Here is a 9,687-nt window from a genome sequence, read left to right as displayed (position 1 = left end):
ACATGTAGTACATGTGCTACTGTGTACGTCTCGTTACCCAAAAGCAATTCAACGATGATGAAAATACGTTAAACTTTGATTTTATGATTGTGATCATTTGTTATATGTTAATAAATCACATGCTTTTCGGGTTTAAATTGATGTGTTTCATAAGGACCTTGGTCATTTTCCCTTGGATTCTGACCACTGGTAGGGCCAATATCAACACTTACTCAAATATCCCAAATTTCATTGGGATCTGTAGAAAAAAACTTGTATCACTAAAATTACAAATTATTATACCTATACAGCTTATATAACACCCCAACTGATCTGAGAGTCGGTTTAACATTTACAATGGCGTTAAAGGTTTTTGGTTTGACCCCTACTCGGGCTTATTGTTTTCATATTTTGTTTTTTATCAAAATTTGTGTGTCTAAAGCAGCTAATTATAGTATTAGCTTATGAATACTTTTCTATGATCGAAATCATGGGTCCAAGTCCTTTAATCAATTTCAACGATATTATTTTCGATTGCGAAACAGAATCTTCAGAGTAATTTCCGTTGCTATAAATAAAAGAAGTACTTGAATTTTTCATGGTTTTTCAGATACAGTTTTTCTTTTCTAAATTTTACGATTTATTTTGACTATCTTTCGATGACAATGATTTGTTCAGTTTGAAATGGACTTCAAAGAAACGAAAACTTGTGAATGATACAATATAAAGATGCATATAGATATATTTGTAACCCATCAAGCAAACTTGTCACATGAACCTATCAACAATCTCAAGTTCTAGAGATCGTTACTGACTTATTTTAGTTTTATAGTACATGGTGAGTAAACATTCCGTTTTGAAAACACAAATATTAAGAACACATCTCAGATATCTGTTTTACAAACCAAAATAATATATTGATTAATTGATTACGGCTTTGCGTCCTGTGAGCAATATTTCATGCATTTCAGACAAGAACGATTGACCTATCGGCAAACCCTAATTTGTACAGTACATTGTTCTGTAGCAACATTCCTTCAACTCCTTCATGAAGGTATAGAGTTTTGCATCACAGCTTATACAATTTACGTTATGCAAGAACTTCTCGACGCAACACGGACTTCTTGCACAGTGCTTAACCTCTTCCAATTACATTTGTAAGCTATTATGTAGCGACATGACTGAAGTTATAATTTCAAAAGTTTCATGGTCGACATTATAACACTGTTGGTTGTTATGGTGTGGCCATCTCATCCAATCTAGCCTGCCGTTGCTGCATTTTTTTTTTATTTTATACCACGCTTAACCGCAAGAGAAAATCTTTATTTCGAAATTATAAACTCGTTTACCGTGAATGCGTTGATGTTTAAACCATGTACATATATTTGTTCACAATGCCGTAACTTCCCTCTTTCGTTTTAATTCGAATTTGTCACTTTACGAGCATCTTGGCTGAAGTTTCTAGGAAAGTAGAAGACGTGTATCATACATGAAAAACTAACTGAATATTTTTACTTTATGTTTTCCTTCACCCCTACTCCCCCATTTGATAATGTGCACCTTTTAATTTCCATATTGACTTTGATCAAAATCTGAAATTAGAAGGTGCACAATGGGAAGATGTTATAACGGTTCTGTGAAAATTTTATTCAATTCCATTCAGTGGTATAAGAGAGGTAACAGATAAGAAATGGACCTCCCCCCCTTCCCCCCCCCCATGTCTTCATAACAACAAATGACTTTGTCCATGCTACGATATTGTGAAACCCTCAAAGTGATTCAGATCAAAAACTAAAATAAGATGTTCACAGTGGATACACATAATAAAGACTCTGAAAGTGTCATTCAAATCCATTCAGTGATATAAGAGAGGTAACGAGTAAGAGATAGGTTCCCCTTATTAAAATGATGAAGTCCATGTTTTGCTATGTTAAACCCCCAAATGGATATGGATCACATTCTAAAATAGGACGGGGTATATGGAATCATGTAATAAAGATTCTTTGAACTTTTCTTTTAGTTCCATTCAGTGATGTGGAATGGAGTAACGGATAAGAGATTGGTCCCACTGTGAAATAGGAGGACGGTTGGAAGGCACCTTTATCACTATATACCTCCATTTTGCAAATGGGTTATTACAATTAGAGGAAACAACTTCTGTTAATTATCACCATGATTAATGCTTTTTAAATCGTATATGTAATGCAATATGTGCATCAGGGATAGGGAAGAGTAATCAAGGAAACCTAGATTCTAGCGGAAATCCAAAGAATGTAAACTAGGGACAAATACCAGACATGGAAAACAGACATACACAACAAAGAACATAAAGTAACTAAAATCATACATCTAAAGTAACAAAAGTAAATGAGCAACCCGGACTCCACTAAAAACTGGAAGCATGGACCAGGTGCACCGGTAGAGTACTTCCATTTTTGGTTGTTTTTATGATCTTATGTTATTTGCCAACCTGTACGGGTATAGGGGAAGGCCTAATTGCAGGATTAGTCCCCTCATTGTTTTACCGGCATTTTAATGACATTTTTAAAGTTGTTGTTGTTTTTTATGGTTTGTCATAACTTAACTAAAGCCACTCTAAATTAAAGAACTGACTGAAAGTGGGTAAATATTTTTCTGTTTGTTCTTGAATGTTTGTTTGTTTGTTTGTTTGTTTTTTGTTTTTGTTTTGTTTTATAAACATGATGTAATATTTTATACAATGCACAGCTCGGACCATATCCAATTTTAGGGAGAGCGTACGCCTGGCACGCCTTTCCCTTGATCTTTTCCTGAATATATCTGCAGCTAAGCACGTAGTCTCTCTATACTTTGACTAAATTCATTGGCAAGAAATTAATTTTACTTCGAAGAAGAAACAAAGAATGAAAACAACGGAATACACAATGATGATGATTTAATCATTTCAATTTTCTCTATTTTTCTGTGCTCTAGTAATCATCGTCAATTTGGTTGTCGAGTTCTCTGATTTTCTTGATTATTTCTACCCTTTTTTCTTTTTGTTTTTCTTCCAGCTTTCTGTTTTTCATCTTTCGGATGATCTCTAATGTTTCTTTAATGGTCTGATGATTTATTGTTTTCATTTCTTGAGTGGAAACCTTCCGTTTTTTAGCAGCTTAAAATTAAATAGAACTTCTGTCAAAATTGTTTTTAAAGGAATAAACATACTTGTGTCATCAGTACAGTACATATGTAAGTGCTATAAATTATTAAAAATAATAATATCAGGGTTAGCTAATTTAAACCAACAAATTTTAATAATTTGATACTTTAATGAGGAAATGCTAAATTTATGTCGTGAAATTCGAACCTGAACAAGGGGTATGCCAGATCGTGTACACAAGTACAACCTTTTCTGTTACAAATCTATCAGTGAAAAACTAACTCAAAACCCATAACCGATATAGTGGTTTTAGACATTTTTCTCATATTAATTATTTATTTCGTAACTCAAAAAGTATAAAAAAAAAAGTTTTGAATAGGTCTTAGTTTACATAAAAACCTGAACTGCTCGAAGTATTTCTGTCGGAAGTGCCGTATGCAGTTAGGAAGCGATTGTTTGAAGTTTTAACACAGACGCACATCATATGTTGTAAGAAATCTCGCACATTCCCATTGGTCGAGACATCAGCAATATTACAACATAACCGTGCATTGTCAGTAAAGTCAAATGTTATTCGAGTACGAATATATTCACCCCTCATAGGAAAAGCCTACAATAATAGGGTCCATTTGGGAGCGTTAATGGTTGTACATATATTACCAACTTGTTGTCAGAAAAACCATTAATATCCGGTATGCGCATGTAAATATCGATTGGGAGCTTAAAAATAGCGTCATGACAGCTTCATTTTCGTATACTTGGTAACTGCAACCACGCCAGTCTAGGAAACATTAGCTAGCTTCGATGATTAAATACAAATCGAATCTTAGCTTTTTCCAGGATGGGAATGGTCAAAACTTGGTGCCCGAATTCTTACAAAAAATGACGTTATTATACAAACAATCGGACCCAAAGACATTTCGGACCATTACAACCCACAATTCCTTACCACAGCCGACATTTCGGCACATACATATTTCAGACCATGACAATATGATGATACATAAGGATAATAAAAATCGTATAGCATAACAAATTTTACCATTTTGGAAGTTTATGATAACAGTGCTGACAAACAAAACTGAAAGGACTTAGGTGTTTAACTAAATTCATGTTTCTTCTGTAGTGTTCAATGTTTCACCTCGGTCAAATTATAATATTATTTACTGACGTAAAGGTAACATCAGGCAAAACTCATGACGTCATAACATACGCAATGTATGATCCATGCCCCTGCAACCTCTTCTGTCAGAACTGTACAGCCGCTTGTTATTATTTACCTCGATTCTAATTTTTAATTCAATTTATTAAATGCAACTTTAGCGTTTCGTAAATATACATTCATACAAGGTTGGGACATAGTTACATACATAGTTCGCAGCCACTCTCATCGCTTTTGTCATTACAATCATTCTGACCGCCATCACAAATAAACATTCTGGGAAGACATTCACCGCTGCCGCACTTAAAATGGTTATCAGGACATCCTGTTATAAATAAGAGGTTTTATCAGACAAATTGATCTTTGAGTTATTAAACGATAAATCATATTAAAAACGGATATGATCGTGTAAAGCCAGCTATTGCAATCATGATAAGCAATTACTACGAGTGAACAACATTGCAGCATTTCCATTTCTAATACATATATTTCTCACATTGATATACATCTGTATCTAAATTTGAAATTATAATAAGCTATATATCTTACCACATCCGATTTCTTCGGTCCCACCATAACAATCGATATTGGAATCACAAACTTTGTCATAAGACATACATTGTTGAATTCCGGTCTGACATTTGTATCTTCCTTTGCATATATAGGCTTTATAAATCAAAAAAAAGACACGATTATCTCAAGGTACGGTAACATTTTACCACATTTACAAACAAATTAAACAAAGTTCCTAGCTTTCAGTATTAAAGTTTTTTTCCTATGGGCCCGCGCATGTGTTTTTTCTTTCCATTTAAGGAGGTAGACATATGGTTAGGGACACAACTCTCACAAATTATTGGAACGTTTGTATTCAGAAATTAATTTCAATCTCAAGTAAGCACCCAAGTATCTTGGACTGATTTCATTCTGTTTCAAATAATAAGGTTGATAGGCTTTGGTGAAATTGAATATAATACAAGCATATCACTGATTCCTAGAGTCATGTCCCTTACCCTAGGTTTACCTCCTTAATGTCTCTTAAATTTACTTCGTGTATTTAATGTAAGTCTCAGTTAACTCGGAAGAAATAAATCAAATGGACCATTGTCTTACAAAAACCTCAAAATATATATAATTTAAGTGCCATTCCAAGACATATTACATATGCGATATTTGACTTTACCATCTGCGTTTAACTAAAATTACTTCTTAAAATCAACAAAATGATGAGTGCGCATATTGTGACTAGGGATAAACAGCAATTACATACCAAAACATTCCTATAATTTCTTATTTTTTACTAGCATCATTGTCGTAAACCACTCACAAATTCGATAGTAAGTTGTGTCAATGCAAGATATCGACACACGTTCAATATATATTATGACCTAAAGAGTAATTCTTTTTTTTTTCGTGGTGGTTGTATTACATACAATTACAATGGTCTTCGTCGGTTGAAACTTCGCCGCAGTCGTCAACACCATCGCATATTTTGTCTTCGGAGATACAGGATCCATCTTGACATCGGAACTGTGTAACGCTGCATTCTAGTAAAACAAGATTTTTTCTTCTATGTAACTATCATGTTTCATAATTTAGAGCTTACTAAACATAGATAATATATCTATCTATTCTGAATGTCCCGCGGTTGAATATGGTAGCAACCGTGGAAAGGTAGAGTGGAGGGGGGTGGGGGTTAGGATCAAATTATCTATCCTGCCTTTTTATTTTGAGAAAATGTAGGACCTGCTTTTTCATATGGCCTGTCCTGGCTTTTTACTTGACAATCCTAGCCCCCACCCCCATAAAAATCAAATGATAATTTCCTGAATACAATTACTTTGATAAACTAAAGTGAGATGCCTTCGCATCATTCATAATTTACATATGATTACCTAGAGCGACTAACACGTTTTGTTCAAAAACCTGTCAAAAAAGCTCAAACAACAAAACTCTGGATTCGTTCACCTTAAGACTACAATTATTGAATAAATCGACGCATAGTAGCCTCCGTAGATTGGAATAAAACAATACTTATTAGTCTGACGAATACTGCGTTACTAAGATTGAAAATTAAAAAAAAAAAACGTTTTTGGAATCTCTGGTTTAGTTTATAAAACTCGTATCTATAAGTTACTAAGTATTTAAGATACCTTGTGTTCTATCAAATCCTGACATATTTTGTTCCTTAAGTCTCATTAGAAAGATAAGATCTATAGGGTTCGTGGAGGGTCCAGCACTAAGGAAACAAGCATTTTTTTTTATCAGTTTTGAAGGCATGTGGAAATATGATGCATCAATATAATTACAAGCTGTATCATATTGATGTTGATAAAAAAAACTCATAATATGGAGAAAGAACGCGTAACACCCAACAAACCAAAATTTCAACTTTTTTCCAGGCAAATATTCAATGTAATTCACTTGTACCTCGAGTTGTGGTTATATCATCCATCTCCGTTTAGAAAATACTAAACATATGTCAGTTAGACTGCCCTTGAACTCGTAACCATGGTAACAAAGTATTTTAGTATATTTCGTCACAAAGCATGCAAAGCAGATAATATAAATCTCTAATTATTTTATTTCTTTTGAATATAATAGAACAAAAGGTGTTTGTTATCATATGTAATGTTTTAAAACTGTAGATTGTCATAAAAGTTCGGGGCTGTAGATATTGACATTTCATAGCATGGAAAATTGTGGAAAATTTTCACAGTCATTTATAAGAATTACGATTACATGTATGCTGCACTTCTAATGAAATAATTTATTTTAAAAAAGGACCAAAGTGACTGAAATCATTCATAACTGATTTTTTGTATAAGAGTAATCAAGGGAACCTAGGTTATAGCGGTAATCAAAAGAATGTAATCCAAGGACAAAGACCAGACATGGAAAACAGAAATACACAACAAAGAACATAAAGTAACTAAAATCATACATACAAAGTAACAAAAGTAAATGAGCAACTCAAACTCCACTAAAAACTGGGAGCATGGACCAGATGCACCGGTAGGGTAAGCGTCCTCTGCTTTTCCAGAAACAAATTCAACCTTTGTATGGACAAGTGCTGCGATATCTGCTTTTGTTTTTTTATATATTACCTGTCTCAGTTATGTGGATGATCTTAATTCAATAACGGGGGCCAAAACCTTTTATCACAGGCATGGTTGAATACCAGGTCCATGCTTCAGGTCGTTAACTTATATACAAAAGCACGTATTTAATATATGATCATTTCTTTTTTTACACTCGTATGTCCAACATCGAACGGCGTAACAGTGACTTTTCTGCCGGTCAACATATTATTACAAAGTGGTAAATTCGTTTGTACCAGTTTAGGCCAAGTGATTTACTGAAAAAAATTAGCTTACCGACGAAATTGGCATGTTTTTTATCTTATCCAAAACAAAAAAAAAAAAGATTTACGAGACGTCAAATTATTTCATGTCAAAATGACGTCACACAGTATCGCTTCTCTATTTTCTAAGGCTTAGGGTATTTGCAGGTGTTTGTGTGTGTGTGTGTGTGTGTGAGGTTTTTTTTTCGTTTCGAACATATTGGCTACATACTTCGACATAATGAATAGTTTGATATTTATCTAATTATTTTTTTCCTGATACAATACGTTATATTATTCGAAGTATGAACACGACGTCATCAATATTGTTACTCAAAAGCTCCCACACCTCATATCGACCAGTGCAATACCGTTTACTTATTTAATGGTATTACAATTTTATCGTCCAACAATAGAAAAAAGATTGTTCAAGGAAAACATGTAATCCTACAAAATATGACGAAAACAGGTAATATTACATTACAATGTTTGTTTTTCACGATAAATCAATATTGATATCAAGCAGCACACCACACAATTAAGAATCATGCAAAATGTGATTCGTGGCTGGAAAGCCTACACATTTTTATTTTTTTACATTTTGTTTAAAATATCATAGTAAACAGAAAGTAACGTGTGGCTGTTGATATAACCTTTGTTAATAGGAGATAAAAATCATATAGAAGTTACTGTAGAATTTAAAATAAAGAGAGAAAACTCTGTAAATGACACTAAAATACAATAGAAACTATTGGCTTTTTGATGTGGATTATCTCCTGAGAGCAGACAGATTGGAATGAATAATTATACATTTCCTCATATAGATATATGAAGCAACTTAATGCCAAAATAAAAAAAAATATGTAGCCTTTTTTAATGTGTATCTCATTTACAGAATGTGCATGATTCTTACAAAGACTGCTACTTAAGATCTTTGCAATTACCTCCACATCCAAATTCATCGTCAAATGAAGGACAGTTCACAGCTGAATCACATACTTCAAACCGTGGTATTTTCAACCCACCACTACATTCATATGCCTTGTATACTGAAAAAAAAGGTTCTCGTAATGCATGAATGCAGATCACTTGTTAATATGTTAAAATTAATATGTTGATAGATCCCAGCAAATCTTAAATATACTGGTTCATATAATATCAATACTTCATTTAAAATTTAATCAATGCTAAAGTAGATATTGCATGTTTCCTATCTGTTGTTTTAAAAACTGTACATATTGGTTTTGCTTAATTTTCTTAATCAATGACAATTTCCTTTTCAGTGCAGCATGGCAGCAACTTCACATTCTAGCTATTGGAGAACGCTGCTGTCTCTGTACATACACGAACATCAACGAAATTATAGACTTAATAACGATCAGCACATTTGAAAAAAATTTCTATTTCCAGCATAAAATTATCACGAGGGAAAAAAGGTCGACAAAATTGATACTGCTTTGCTGTGAACAGCCAATAACTTATGAAGAAACTAATAACCATGTTTTGTAACACTGATAATTTACTCAAGTTCTAAGATCATAAAAATGTAAGAGAAATCTACATTGGCAGCCGAGTTCGTCACTCAACATGGGACAGTCTGCATTCCCATCACAAATCTTGTCTGTATGAATACATGTCCGTCTATCTGAGCACCGAAACTCGTCATCATTGCATGCTGTAAAAAAAGGAAATTTTCGTTTCGTCAATCATGTCAATGATAACAATCATCCCAGTTGTATTTTGATAGAGAACGAACAGGTCTCATCTATTATTTGAGGTTTGAAGTCGTCCGTAGACCTTGTCTAATTTTTTTTTTTGCACAATTGACGTCGACACAACTCAGTTATTTTTGATACACCAGTTTTTTTTTTTTAATTATTATTTTTTTTATGAATTCAAACATTTTATTTTATTTATACCAGAATTTCGTACCACCCTACTCTTTCTCTCCATTTTAAACTGACAATACCCATTACAAGTTACCGTTTCTACAACCCCTACCTTCTCTAACTTCGACAGTTCCTCTCCCTTATCACTCAATAGAATGAGAACTATTCTTCTTGTAAGTATTAATGAAAATAAAAA

This window comes from Perna viridis, chromosome 4 (assembly GCF_037379345.1).
Source record: "Perna viridis isolate PV_CMFRI_1.1 ecotype Kerala chromosome 4, ASM3737934v1, whole genome shotgun sequence".
In the NCBI taxonomy this organism is placed as follows: domain Eukaryota; kingdom Metazoa; phylum Mollusca; class Bivalvia; order Mytilida; family Mytilidae; genus Perna; species Perna viridis.
This window is presented reverse-complemented; position numbering follows the sequence as displayed.